The sequence below is a fragment of the Rattus norvegicus genome, chromosome 4 (assembly GCF_036323735.1).
Source record: "Rattus norvegicus strain BN/NHsdMcwi chromosome 4, GRCr8, whole genome shotgun sequence".
Classification (NCBI taxonomy): Eukaryota; Metazoa; Chordata; class Mammalia; order Rodentia; family Muridae; genus Rattus; species Rattus norvegicus.
The window spans coordinates 7594771-7610070 of record NC_086022.1 but is presented as its reverse complement, the minus strand read 5'-3'; the positions used below and the strand labels follow the sequence as shown (position 1 = coordinate 7610070).

Sequence of the window (15300 nt, the reverse complement as noted above, 5' to 3'; positions counted from 1 at the left end):
AGGCTTCCCTCATCCTTCATTTTTTTCTCTGGCGCGCCTTGCCTCTAATATACCTCATCTTTCTGTCTGCTTCTTTATTGCTTTCCCCCTCATTGCTGTGACAAAATACACATCAAAGGAAATTTAAGAAAGGGAAGGGTCCTTTCGTAGAAGGGTCCCCCCAACTTCTTTTGCTCATCCTTGGGTGCTATGAATATAACACCTCACCAGGTATGTAGCAAGGCTCCCCATCTGACTGGTGGGTGTCCAAGGAAGACTGGAACCATGAAGCATGATGCAGGAGATTGGATTGGGTAGGGAAGGATAAAAAAATAAGAGCTTTTCATGAAGCTGTGAAGTTTGGAAACAAGTGGCTATTATTATTGACCCAGAGTTTCTCAGGATGTGCAGGCCTATGGGATGGCATGTCAGGCTGAGTCAGGCAGAGTGGCGGAGGGACTTCTGGAACCAGGATAAGGAACAGGAAGCAGAGATGGGAGAGAGCATGGTACATGGGTTCTAGAAACAGAGCTGTGAGCAATGCAATTGATGCTCTGCTTAGCCCCAAGTGCCATGCTGTCCTAGGACAGGTAGAAGTTGACATAATATAGATTCGTTTTTGGAGACCACATATGCAGTGAATGGAGCAGGTGGGTGACACGCAGTGCCTGGGAACCCTGGCAGAAGTCAGATAGAAGCTGGCCACTTGGCTCCAAAGTGGAACTCCAAGGCAGGCAGAGGTATGGCAGGGGGTCGGTCCCAGGGGAGGCAACAATATATCTAACCAAGTAGAAGGCTGCTAGAGACCAGGGAAAGCAGCTGCAGCCCAGGGGGTTGGATTAGAAAAGACCGGATGTCCTGGGCAAGCCATTCTGTATATTCAGAACCCAAGTCCACACCTTGTCATTAAAATGCAAACTTGTGGGTTCCAGGGTGCAGGGTTATAGCTTTGGAGTGGGACGGTGCTTTGTGCTTTGTGCTGGTGAATGGGTGCATGGTATTATATGTGGCTGGCATCCCACTTAGAGACCTAAAGTACCAGTGATGATAACATCACTACTCATAAGATCTGCTGGGGGCTTGGTCAGGAAGGTGTATTTATGTCTGATCCATGGAGCAGGTACTGATGCTCAAGGGAGCAGTAACGATCCATCATAGGAGGGGTCAAGGGTTGAGCAGGGCCTGGAACAGGTTCATTTGAGGATTCTGAGTTCATGTGGACATGTTTGTCCTTTTGTATGTGAGTCTGTGGCTGTCCTTCAGGAGCATGCCACCCTTTAACCGTTAGCTGCCAGTTGTCCTGCCTCTGGTGGATCCCCATGAACACATGCAGGCTCTGCTAGCAAAGGCCCTGTTTCTGCAGCATTGGGACTAAGGTGGGAGCTCACTGCTCATGGTTCTGTAGATGGGGGCAGGAATCAGGGCTCCACCACCTCAGGATTTGGTCAGCTATAAAAATATCCGGCATCAGCTGGGGGCGGATTCAGGAACTGAAACTTCTTCTTGTTCTGTTCTTGTAGTATTGGATTGTACAATTATAGCACCTCAGAAGTTTCCTAATGCGCCACAAGATGTCAAGTTGTGGCATCAAGATTAATTCCATCTTTAATGACCAACCCTGGCTTTGACCTTGAAGGGTGTGTTGTGTTTCCAGAGCACGCTACTCCCTCACCAGCCTTGCTTCTGGGCTTTGAAAATTAACTCTTCAGTCTCAATCAGGTAGTTCTCCAAAGGCATCAAAATTTTTTCTTTACCTTGAGATGGTATATTTTAGAGAGCAATAGAGGTGTGGATGAGCAACAGCAGGTGTAGGGGAGAGGCTGGAGCAAGGGGAGGGCAGGTGTAGGGGAGAGGCTGGAGCAAGGGGAGGGCAGGTGTAGGGGAGAGGCTGGAGCAAGGGGAGGGCAGGTGTAGGGGAGAGGCTGGAGCAAGGGGAGGGCAGGTGTAGGGGAGAGGCTGGAGCAAGGGGAGGGCAGGTGTAGGGGAGAGGCTGGAGCAAGGGGAGGGCAGGTGTAGGGGAGAGGCTGGAGCAAGGGGAGGGCAGGTGTAGGGGAGAGGCTGGAGCAAGGGGAGGGCAGGTGTAGGGGAGAGGCTGGAGCAAGGGGAGGGCAGGTGTAGGGGAGAGGCTGGAGCAAGGGGAGGGCAGGTGTAGGGGAGAGGCTGGAGCAAGGGGAGGGCAGGTGTAGGGGAGAGGCTGGAGCAAGGGGAGGGCAGGTGTAGGGGAGAGGCTGGAGCAAGGGGAGGGCAGGTGTAGGGGAGAGGCTGGAGCAATGGTGAGGACTCGTATTTACTGAATGTCTATCTGCCTTGCTGTTTTTCCGATAACATCTGTGTTTGCTGCCTGTGGGGTCTGGGTCTAGGTTCTGGATTCTGGGGGAAGAACTGGCAGGGTTCGGGAGGGGTGAGTGAGGCTAGCTCACTGTGCCAGTGAAGCCCACATTGCTTTAGGGCAGCAGTCCTTCCTGTGGATCTCTACCCCTGGAAGGGGTGTCAAATGACCCTTTCACAGGAGTTGCTTTTGGAAACCACAGATATTTACACCATGACTCATAACAGTAGCAAAATTGTGGTTAGGAAGCAGCAACAAAAACATTTTTATTGTTGGGTTGCAGTTTTAAGAAGGTTGAGACCACTGTGTCTTAGTTAGGGCTTCCATTGAAGTGAAGAGACACAATAACCATCAAGGCAACTCTTATAATAGATAACATTTAATTAGGGCTGGCTTACAGGTTCAGAGGTTCATTATCATCAAGGCAGGAGCATGGCAGCATCTATACAGGCATGGTACAGAAGGACCTGAGAGTTCTATATCTTCATGTGAAGGCTGCTAGAAGACTTGCCTCAAGGCAGCTAGGAGAAGAAAGTCTACCCCAAAGTCTACCCCCAAACTGACAGACTTCCTCCAACAAAGCCACACCTACTCCAATAAGGCCACACCTCCTAATAGTGCCACTCACTGGGCCGAGCATATATAAACCATTATATTCCACTTCCTGAACCCTATAGCTTTGTTCAAACATATGAGTCTATGGGGGCCATACCTAAACATAGCATAAGGCAAAATACATTAGTCCAGCTTCAAAAGTCCCATAGTCTATAGCAGTCTCAACAAGGTTAAGAGTCCAAAGTTCAAAGTCTCTTCTGAGATTCATCCAATCACTAATCTGCAATCCCTTATAAAATCAAAATCAAAAAGCAGATCACATACCTCCAACATCTCACTATATATATTACCATTCCAAAACTTCATAGTAAGGAAATGCTGGACCAAAGTAAGACCAAAACACCAGCTGGTCAAACTCCAAACTCCAAGTCTTCATGTCCTATGCCAAACGCTCTTCAGATCTCCAACTACTGATTGCTGATTGCTGATTGCTGTTGGCATATCTGGAATTCATCAACAACACACTTCTTTCTCTTGGGTTGGTTCCACTCCCTGTTAGAGCTTTCCTCAGTAGATATCCCATGGCTCTGAGACTTCTAACATCTTGTGGTATCCAAGGCAACTTTAACGTCACAGCTTCCTGTTCCAATGTCTGGGGTCCACACATGATCTTCTGTGCTCCTTTAAAGAGCTTGAGTCACTTCTCCAGCTCTGCCCTCTGTAGCACTGTGGGTTCTGGATGACTCCACTCATTGCTGCTGCTCTTCGTGGTGGTCATTCCATGGTACTGGCATCTCCAATACACTAGGATCTTCTGTTGCAACTAGGCTTCACCAATAGCCTCTCATAGGCTCCCTACAGGATGCCAAGTCTCAACTCTTTCATGACTCCTTCAGTCCTAGGCCACCAACTTTAACTGAGACTGCACCTTCACCAATGGCCTTCCATGGCCTCTCATAGTGCCAAACCTGAGCTGCTCTTCATGACCCTTTCATGCCTTCAAAACCAGTACCACCTGGGTGACTCTTATACATTAACAAGCTCAGCTGCAGCACAAGGTACAATCTTGGCTATCTCTGGAACACAGCTTCTTTGTGTTCTCAGAAAACAGTTCCCAGAAGGTTTCACCTCAGTGATGCTGGCTTCTTCTTAATCACTACTAATTTCTTAGCTCCAGCTAACCAGCATCAATTGTCCCAGTGACTTCTTATATCCTTGATTCTACAGTCAAAGCCACATGGCTGAAGTTGCCATATTCTGCAGCTTGCTGGGGTCCCATGTTCTACCTTCACTACCTAAGCATGGTGGTCCTGGAACTTGCTCTGTACACTGACCTTCAGCTGGGCGATACGCGTGCCTCTGTCTCTGGGATTAAAGGACTGTACCACTATGCCTGGATTTCAACTTTTCTCTACTTGGAACTTGTTCTGTACCAGGATGCCTTTGAACTCAGAGATCTGTTTACCTCCTCTGTCTCCTGGGATTAAAGGCATGTACCATCATGCCTGGACTTAAGATTTTCATTATAGATCTTAATCAAGTTGAAAACTGAGAACAGCCATCACAACCCATCTCTTGTTAATTTGACACATAATTAATCTCCTTGTGTTCAAATGAAAACAATAACCAGGTCAAAGTAACACCTAGCATAATATAACTCTCCCTTATACAACTACAAATGCATAAGTTTATCTGCATGAGATCTTGCCCAAAAGTCACCATTTCCTAAATTCCATTTAATATCCTTGAACACAGGATTTAGCTTCACTCTACTTCCTGGTTTCCTTTTTACTCTTTGAACAATACATTTTGCATTTTTTCCTTTCTAAGCTTGCAACACTTGCTCAAAAGACTCTTCAAGAGAGTAAACCAGAGGACAAAGTCTATATTGGGCTTTTTTGAGACTTCCTTTGTTAATGCAATTAATGTAAATCTCTTTACCTTAGCCTCAGGCAGACTCTTCAGACAAGGGCATAAAGCAGCAACATTCTTCACCAAAACATCTCCAGAGTTGAAATCACCCTCAGCTCCAATGTCTTTCATATTTCTACTAGGATAGCCCATTGAGTCCCACTTAAAGCATTTCATGATTTTGCAAATCCAAAGTTCCAAAATCCACATTCCTCCAAATAAAAAACATGGTTAGACCTATCACAGCAATACACCAGTCCCTGGTACCAACTTCTGCCTTAGGGTTCCCTTTGCCATGAAGAGACAATGTCCACTAGGGCAGCTCCTACAAAGTACAACATTTAATTGGGGCTTATAGGTTTAGAGGTTCAGTCCATTATCGTCAAGGCAGGAGCATGGTAGTGTTGAGACAGACACGGTACAGGAGGAGCTGAGAGTTCTACATCTTGTTCTAAAGGGAGCTAAGAGAAGTCTCACCCCAAGACAGCTAGGAGAAGGGTCTCAAAGCCCGCCCACAAAAGTGGCACGCTTCTTCCAACAAAACCACATCTACTCTAACACACCTCCTGATAGTGCCACTCCCTGGGCTAGGCATATTCAAACCACCACACACTACTTGAGGACAACACCCAGTCTCCAGAAGGAAGTGAACAATTCCTGGAGGTTTTAAGGAAGAGAGCATTTCTCTGGATGATAGGGGATGACCTCTGAACTGGGCCTTGGAGGATGGGAATAAGGCAGAAGAATGGAGAGGACAGAGGTGAGCAGTGTCCAGAGCAGGTTGGGGGTGCACTGGGGAGAGAGGCCCACTAAGGGAGGTGGTTTTGTCATGTGAGCATCTCGCAGTGTGCTCTGTATGTCCTGTGGACAAAGCTGTGTGTGCTCATCTGCCATTTGGGCTGGATCACTTGCAAAATATTTTCTTTCTTTGCAGTGTACCCTAAGTTTTAACTCCTCCACTGACCTCCTTATTGAGACTGTTCAGAATGCAGCCCACCCCTGAGACTCATGGATTCTAGGATGGTGAACTTTCCTACTTACCAAAACACATCTGTAGCCCACGGTTAGTGTATGCCCTTTGGTAGTCCCCATAGACATATGAAGTGGTGTGGCCTGTGCCTGTGACACCTCTGCTGTGTTAATTGCTTCATTTGTGGCCCTGGCAGAACTTCTGACATAACCAACCTAAAAGGAGGAAGCACTTATCTTGCTCATGGTTTCAGAGTGTTCAATCCTTCACAGTGAGGCTTAATCTATCTCTGTAAGTTCTCATAGGTCCAGGTTATCTCACTCCGTAGCTTTTCTTGCAATGTCCTTGCTCCTTCTTGCTCCCTCAATCTTTGCCCCCACTCTTCCACAAGTCTCCCGAAGCTCTGCCTATTTTTTGGCTGTGTGTCTCTGCATTTGCTGGATGAAGTCTCTCCGAGGATAAGACTCTTGTCTGCAAGCATAACAGAGTATCATTAATAGTGTCAGGAATTGGCTCTCTCCCATGGTATGGGTCTCCCATGGGTTGGAGCAGTCATTGGTTGGCTGGTCCCTCAATCTCTGCTTTATCTTTATCCCTGCACATCTTGTAGTCAGTAAAAATTTGGGATTGAAGTTTTTATGGATGGGCTGATGTCTCCCTACCTCCACTGGAAGTCTCCATATCCCCAGCTGCTAGGAATCTCAGCTAGGGTCACTTCCTGTCCCTAGGGTCACAGTGAGCCTTCCCTGTTCCAGGTCTCTGGTTCATCCCAGAGATGGGCCCACCAATTTCTATTCTCCCTCCTAGCCCCTACCCTGTTCCCAGATCTGATCCCCACCCCTTCTCTTACCCAGTTCCCTCCCTCCTTCCATCTCTGATGTCTATTTTATATCATCTTCTAAGTGAGAATCAAGCATTCTCACTTGGCCCTCCTTGTTACTTAGCTTCTTTGGGTTGGTATATTGTAACATGGTTATCCTATACTTTATGGTTAATGTCCACTTATAAATGAGTACATACCATGCATGCCTTTCTAGGTCTGGGTTAACTCACTCAGGATGATATTTTCTAGTTCCACCAATTTGCCTGCAAGTATCATGATGTCTTTGTTTAATAGCTGAGTAGTATTCTATTGTTTAAATGTACCACATTAATTTTTTTATCCATTCTTTATGATGAATAAAGCGGCTATGAACATAGTTGAGGAGGTGTTCTTGTGGGATGGTGGAATATCTTTTGGGTATATGCCCAGGAGTGCATAGCTGAGTCTTGAGATATAACTATTCCTAGTTTTCTGAGAAACCACCAAATTGATTTTCAAAGTGGTTGTACAAGTTTGTACCCCCACCAGCAATGGAGTAGTGTTCTCCTTGCTTCATACTCTTACCATCATGTGCTATTGCTTGAATTCTTCATCTTAGCTGTTCTGGTGTGCGTAAGATGGACTCTCAGAGTTGTTTTGATGTGCATGTTCTAATGGCTAAAGACATTGAACGTTTCTTTAAGACCTGCTTTGCCATTTGAGATTCCTCTGTTGAGAATTATGTTTAGTTTTTTCTGTACTCCATTTTAAAAATTGGGTTATTTAGTTTGTTGGTGTCCAATTTTTGGAGTTCTTTATATATTTTGGATATTAGTCCTCAGATGGTGCATGTAGGTTTGTTGAAGATCTTTTCCCATTCTTTAGGCTATTGTTTTGTCCTATTGATGGTGTCTTTTGTCTTATAGAAGCCTTTCAGTTTTATGAGGTCTCATTTATTAATTATTGATCTTAATGCCTAAGTTACTGGTGTTATGTTTAGGAGGTTGTCTCCTGTGCCAATGTGTTCAAGATATTTCCCCACTTTCTCTTCTTTAGTGTGTACACTTTTGTGTTGTGTGATCTACTAGGATGTGAGTTTTGTGTAGGGTGATAAATATGGATCTGTTTGCATTCTTCTATATGCAGACATCCAGTTAGACCAGCACCAAGTTTCAAAGATGCTTTCTTTTTTTCATTGTATAGTTTTGACTTCTTCGTCAAAAATCAAGTGTCTATAGGTGTTTGGGTTTATTTCTGGGTCTTCAATTTGACTCTGTTGACCAACCTGTTTGTTTTTATGCCAATACCACGTGGTTTCTATTACCGTTGTTCTGTAGTAAAGCTTGAAATCAGGGATGGTGATACCTTCAGAAGTTCTTTCTTTCTTTCTTTTTTAAAGAAGTTCTTTCTTTAATTGTACAGGGTTGTTTTACCTATCCTGAGTTTTCTTTTTTTTTTTCCATATGAAGTTGAGAATTTCTCTTTCAAGATCTATAAGGAATCGAGTTGGAATTTTGATGAGAATTGCATTGAATTTGTAGATTGCTTTTGGTAAGATGCCCATTTTTAACTATGTTAATCCTACCAATCTGTGAGCCTGGGCATAACCAACTAGTGTGTGATTTGATTTAAGACCCAGTCAACACTCCTTGGGTTACTAAGAACCAAAGACTAGACATCCCAGAGATGAATACAAAACCAAATAGTTCTGGTCTTAAAAACGTGGTGATAAAATGATTCATAATGATATTCTTCTATATTCATAGCTCAGTGCCTTATTCAGCTTTCATTGGAGACTATTCTTCCTGCATCAGATGGGAGCAAATTCAGAGATCCACTGCCAGACATCACCATGATATGGATGCAAACACACACACACACACACACACACACACACACACACACACACACACACACACAGAGAGAGAGAGAGAGAGAGAGAGAGAGAGAGAGAGAGAGAGAGAGAGAGAGATTATTCTGGGTTCTTCATCCTACTTCTCTTCTCTCCCTTCACTGGTTATGTGTTTAAAGCTCAAGAGGATAGAGAAGGTGAATGACAATTCTTGGGGCTCAGCACCCCCCCATCCCCTGGGAAGCCCATACTCCCCGAATTTCTACATGAGTGAGAAACAACACTCATTGTTGATAGCCAGGTAAGCCCTTGGCTCTGTTTGCTCCTGCATGAATTGGTGGACTCTATCCTGGCTAGATTTTTGTCAACTTGACACAATCTTGCTGTCATCTGAGAAGCAGAAACTTCAGTTGAGAAAATGCCTCCATCAGATTAGCCTGTAAACAATCTGGAATGCATTTTCTTGATTAGTGAGTGGTGTGGGAGAGCCCAGCTTACTGTGTGCTGAACCACACCTGGGCAGGTGGGCCTGGTTTGTATAATAAAGCAAGAGCGAGCTGTGAGTAGCAAGCTAGTAAGCAGTGTCCTCCATGGTCTCCGTCTCAGTTCCTACCTCTAGGTTTTTGCCTTGAGCTCCTGCCCTGGCTTCCCTCAAAATGATGCTATAACCTGCATGCTGAAACAAGCATTTCCTCCTTATGCAGCTTTTGGCCATGGAGTTAACCACAGATGCAGAAAGCAAACTAAGACAAATCCACCAAAAGCCAATGGAGCCTCTCAATCCACAGAGCCAGGTCTCCAGCTTTAGCGATCTTCTCTGTGTGGCTCTGGAGTAGACTGTGCTAGGGAATCTCACCCTTCCCAGGATGTCAGGTGGTAGACTTCTGAAGCTTCCTAAGCAGTTCCTTTTCTTTTTATAGTAACTTTTTATTGATTCTTTTTGAATTTCACATCATGTGCCCCAATTCCATTCATCTTACTTTCCCGCCATAGCCACCCACTCTCCACTGTTGCACCCCACCCCCAAATAAAGTTAAAACAAAACCAAAATGAAATCTCACCGTGGAAGCTGCAGTATGTCACAGTGTGTCACACAATATATTCTTTTGCCCAAATGGCTTTACTTGCTATTTATTGCAGGGAATCATTTGTCTGGTTCTAGGCCTCTGGCTTCTGTTACACTGTCAGTACTGGATCCTCACCGGGACTCCTCTTAGGTATTCTGTTGTTGCCTTGTGTCATGGAGATCCTACAGCGTTGGCTCTGCAGGAACAGCTTCCCAATGTGCTCTAGCAGTTTATAGATGGGGTAGATGTTGGGGCGACCCAACTCAAAACTCTGGATCTGGGCCTGGATGGTTGCTGAGTTGTTCAGTTCATCAGCTCTCTTGCACCCAGGCCACCAGGGCCAGATGTACCACTTTGCCAGGTTTGCTCAGCTCTCCTGGTTGTAGCAGTCAGCAAGGGGTGAGACTAGCCCTCCTCCACTCACACCATCTGGGCCAGCTCCCTCTTTCTCAAGTGTTGCAGCTGGTGAGGAGCAGGACCAGCTCTCCTGCACTACCCCAGGGGCGAGGCCAGTTCTCCAGCAACCACACCACCAGGCTCAGGGCTCCACACTACCCAGGCAGGGGAGCAGAGTCAGCTCTTCTGCTTGCTGCAGGCAGTGAGGGAGGGAGGATCTCTTCTCTACCCATATCACTGCATGGCCAATGAAGGACAGGGACAACCCTCCTGCTCTCACACCCTAGGGGCCAGCTCTCCCAAGCTGTACAGGCAAGGGGGCAGGGCCAGCTCCGCGCAGCCCTGGAACATACCCTGGGAGGCATCTCAGACCAGGGATGTCCACATGGTCTTTGGTGGTAATATGGACCACAGACATTGACACAGATCCAGACATGGTCCTTGTTGGCAACATTGGCCAGGACTTTCCCATGGACTCTGGTGGTAGCTCAGGCTACTCACATTAGGCTATTCTGTATCACCTTTGTGTTCCCAGTTCTCCTATCTCCATAATACACAAACTTCTGCACAGCTTCTCTTTTCCATCTCTCCACCATATACTTGTCCTACCACTGCCCCTCCAGGTGGGCGTGCCTGGGGTGTCTACCCTGCTTATTTAATAACTCACTGTTTTGCATCTTGGAGCCTCTAGATAGCACTTCTTAGGGTCAGTTAACTAATGACCACTGTAATTATGACCATTAGCATATCCATTAACAGTGTAGATCTCACGGCTCACATTGCTGGCCTAGGCTATCTCAGAAGTGTTTTCAGAAGCCCCAGTTTCAGTTGGGCACTAGATCCCTGACATGTTCAGGTGCAGAAAGACAGAGCAGTGGAGAAGGACTGTTCTCATCCTTAGGCTTGGCATTCGGGAGCACGATGGCCAGTTATCATTGGTACACACCTGGAACACACGCCTGTGTGGAGGCCTACAGCTACCAGGGCTTCAGCTTCTGGGGAGTTCCAGATTTGATTTCAGGCTGTTTTTGGTGGCAGGACCTTTCTTCTATACCAGCACTGCCAGCATGTAGTCCTGCCTCTGCTGCTGGGCTTCCTGGGGGCCCTTCCCTCAGAGAGGTTTGTCAAGTTGGAAGACACGGCTTACATCACACAACTCCCAAGAGATGGTATTGCTACCTCATTGTTTATTTGGCAAACATGTGCAGAGGGTCCTGATCAACTGGTTCCAAGCACCAGGCACTCAGCAGTGACAAAGCCCCTTAGAAGGTCTCCCTTTGTCACTGTGCTAACCTCTTCCTAGGACACTAGCTATATTGGAGGGCCCACTCAGATGCCCTCATTCTGACTGAACTATGTCTATGAAGAAGAGCCTGTTTCTTCACACAGTGATATACAGGGCTTGTTCAGGTGACAATTAATGACTTCTTTTTTTCTATTTTGGGTTTGGTGACAGTGTACCAGTGAGAAGGGGTCTCGGGAGGCAGTCCTGTGCTGGAGGTTGAGGCAGGAGGAGAGGTCAGGTGAGGTCAGGTGAGGTCAGGTAAGATCTGTAACTAGGAGGGAGCTTCTCTTCCAGCTCTGTCCTCCCCAGACACCTGCTTTTCAATTTTGAACCACACACCATCAGAGTACAACAGTCATAGCAAGAAAAACAAACCTTAAATTCACTCTTAAAAATCAGAGTTTAGAGAATGAATAACTGCCAACTCCACCTATTCAACTCCTCTCCTGTGGATCTGGGACCATTTCAGAAGACGATAAGAGATGAGCTTGGGGAGCGCCATAGTGAAATGTTGGCTTCGGGCCATGTCAGGGCCACTGAGCACATGAACTCACAGTGGCCATGAGTGCCTATACAGGACCAGCATAAGATCAAGCCCATCAACACTCCAGCATGGTTAGGGGAGGGATTTATGAAGCCCCTAGCTGAGGAGCGTTGACTGTTGAAGACTGCTGGTGAGGTTGACAGCTATCTTTGGGGAAGTAGCTCCTGGTAGGTTGACCATATTATAGTGGTTGGCTTCATACCCATGCACATAAGTAAGGTCAGCAGTGACTGGGCTCTGTGGACTATGGAAAGAAAATATGAAGTTGGAAGGGGATATATAAAGGGTAGTATGGAAGGAGTTGGGGGAGGGAATGAGGGGTTGATATGATCAAAATACTTTGTATATATGAACGCAATCCTCAAAGAACAAATAGCATAAACTATTTAAAAAACATTACTTGAACATTACACAGTGCCAGTGAGAGGTCTTGGTGGATTCAAACTGCATCATGGGAACATTTTCAGCCAGAATAGTTTCTGTTTTATATTTTTAGCTCTCAGAGCCAAAACAGCCAGTGAGGAAGTAGCCTTGCTGCCACTTGCACTGTGCACACCAGAGACAACGGGTGGAAGATATGCTGTGATATTTTCCTGTTATCTGGGTCTTTCCTGGGTCTAACATTTGGGACTTAAGCACTGGTAGAGGTGTTAGAGCCAGGAGCCCCCAGAGGAGTCTCTGTCTGTGACTCACCTGAGTGGCCTTAGTGTTCCAGAAGTAGCCAACCTGATTCCCCTCTCAGGGCCTGCGTTAATTTCCTAGGTTCCCATGCTGGCTTTTGCTGCTGTTGTGGGGCAGGGGGCTGCCCTCCTTCAGGAATTTGAGGCTCCTTTCTTCTACACACAGCCCTGGAGCCAGAGGTTTTCCCCACCCCTCACCAGGTCAGCTCACTGGTTCTCATGAACATTCAGAAAGTTCTCCTTTCCCCAGCACTGGCCAAATTGCCAGCTGGGCTGGTTTTGCCCAGTGGCTCCTGAGCAACTCAGAGGGAGTGGTCGCACAGTTCAACAGGTAATCGTGTACCACCTCCAGCAGTTCTTATCTTTATGTGTGGGTCAGAGCTGCTAAAGATGGGGGACACACCTCGAGTTTCTCATGGCCTAGCAGACACTTCTTGGGAATGGGTGGGGAGGGCTGGGTGAACCTGACAGGAAACTGCTCTCTCCACAAACTCCTGCGACTTCTCACCTCCCCACTGCACCTGCTGGGAAGCATGAAGGAGAGCAAATCAAGAAGCTTTGCTTCTTAATGGGACACAATTAAATGTTAACGACCAGTGACCTCACAGAATGACTGCCTTACTTGTCATTGGCTCATCTGTGCCTGTGTGTACCTTCTGGGCATCAGAAAATTATATAATTAAGTATAAATTACCACAGACACGTCACCACACAGTGTTATTCCTGGGAGACTTAATTGGCAAGCTTTGTGTTCCTGTGTGCTTCTCATCTGAGCACCTCCTTCGCTTTACAAATAGCATATCCTTAATCCTTTGCAACAGCCATACACACAGCTTGATTTAATGGATTAAAAACCGCAACCTGAAGTCATTCTGTGCTGAGATGTGCACACCCCCAGCCCCCAACCCCCACCACAAGAAGTAGGTGTCCCCCACTGTTCTCCCTGGAAACTTCAGGAGCTGTTTTCCAAAGTTCATGTGAAAATGGTCAGAGGCAAGTGGAGTGTTGACAGTTGCTGATACCCAGTTCCTCAACCCTAACCACTCCTGTGGTAGCCGAATTCTAAGAGACTCCATGAACAGGGGCTTCTAGAAAGAAGTGGGATTTATTGACCTATCTGTCTGTCTGTCTGTCCGTCTGTCTATATATCCGTCCATCTATCATCTATCCGTCCATCTTTTCATCTATCTTTTTCTGTATCTTCATGCAGTTCTAGGACGTGGCATGATGGATGTATGTACCAGTGTGCTCGGCGCTGATGCTCAGTGTGACTGTCTCCAGTATCAGTGGCATGTGAGGCTGTAGATAGATCTGCACCAGCCAGAGCTATGTCTGAAGACCTTTGAAAGGTAAATTCAGCTCAGGTGTTTGGGTATCATCTCTGGCTTCTGTGTTTCATGTTTGTGAGCTTCATCTCTTATAACGGCCCTACAGAATACCTAATATCATCTACTCTTATAAAATGGACACCAGGCTGGAGACATGAGGTGGTTTCCACATGTCACAGAACCTGTAGATGTCAGAATGATGTCTGGCACATGTCCCACAGATTCAAACCAGCTCCTGAAGAGCATCTCTAACATCCAAATTTGAAAACATTGTGAAAAGAGAGAGTGCAGTTTCTACTCCTTAAGAAACAGTCCCTCTTTGAGGTTAATAAGATGTGGTGTGACCCAGAATTATGATTCCCAAGGAACATTCTAGCTTGCTTTGAACAAGTATGGTGATGTTCACACCATCTCAAAATGGTTCTTGCAGGATACTCATATCTTAGAAGGTCAGACAGGCTGCTGGCAACTGGCTGGAATATTTCCACAGTCATTTTCTGAGCTATCCCTTCATCTATAAACCAAGCATCAAGGATGACGGCAATGGAAAAATCACAGTACCTGGTGGTCAGTGATATTCCAAAAGGCAGATTTATTACATGGATAATTCCTAAGTATTTTCCTCAGGTTCCTGTCAGCAGAGTGGGAGGGAGTCAAGTCTATGACCTTGATCAGCTCTGAAAATTCCCATCAGATGTAGTTATCACCCATTTGTGGGATGTCACCGGAAGACATTAAATGCATTGGATGTTTATTGAATGGGTAATTCATGATGGGGGCTCTTGAAGAAACAAATTACCTAATTAATTGGGGGAAATTTGACTTTGTGGGTTTAGGAAATTAGAATAATTACTTGCAACAGAACTTCCAGACTTCTCTAGGATGGAGGCAAGGGTGCCCGGAAGGAGTGGCTTGGAGGATGGGGCTATCTGTGTTTGGAAAGGTGCTTGCTCTCCAGCTTTGGGCACCAGACAGTTTTGGTGAGATTACTTTCCTGGTCTTTCAGATCTCAGGAGGACCTGTGTGATACTGTGGAGTCAGGTGAAACCTGGAAGGGGTTCAGGCTGGTGGTGAAAGTGATTAGCAGGACTTGCTTCTGGTGTGTGTGTGTGTGTGTGTGTGTGTGTGTGTGTGTGTGTGTGTGTGTGTGATTAGCAGGACTTGCTTCTGGTGTGTGTGTGTGTGTGTGTGTGTGTGTGTGTGTGTGTGTGTGTGTGTTTTCTAGGACTTGATTTCTTTGTTTATATCTCAAGTGGTTGGTCTTGTTGGTGGTTTCCAGGCTTGGGTCATAGACTGGAACATTTAACATACTAAGATAAAGTGTCTGCTAGTCAAGGCTGCCTTTCTATCTCTGCATCTTTTTTCTAGTAAGCTTTTGAATTAATTATCTACTAGAATTGTCATGTTATAAATTGCAGAATGGTCCAAAACTGAAAAGGCAAACTTACAACTGTAGGTAGTTCTTAAAATTTGATAGCTTGGGCTTTATAGAAGTCATCTTAGGGCACTGGTTGCTTTGGTAGAGCATCCGGGTTTGGTTCCTAACACCCACATAGCAGCTCACAACTATCCATAACTCTAGTTCTAGGGGATCTGATGCCT

At 46.0% G+C, this 15300-nt stretch overlaps 1 protein-coding gene across 2 annotated transcripts in view; it reads left to right on the top strand.

The window, feature by feature from the left end:
* LOC134486705 (ataxin-8-like) overlaps positions 1 to 15300 on the top strand; it is a 30444-nt gene that overhangs the window by 10408 nt on the left and 4736 nt on the right. The window contains exon 1 of one of the 2 annotated variants that reach the window (XR_010066041.1): positions 12053 to 13719. The exons of the other annotated variant lie outside the window; for it this stretch is intronic. The gene's annotated coding sequence lies outside the window, so the exon portion shown is untranslated. Of the gene's footprint in view, positions 1 to 12052; positions 13720 to 15300 lie in introns of those variants that run through there. 2 annotated transcript variants of the gene reach the window in all.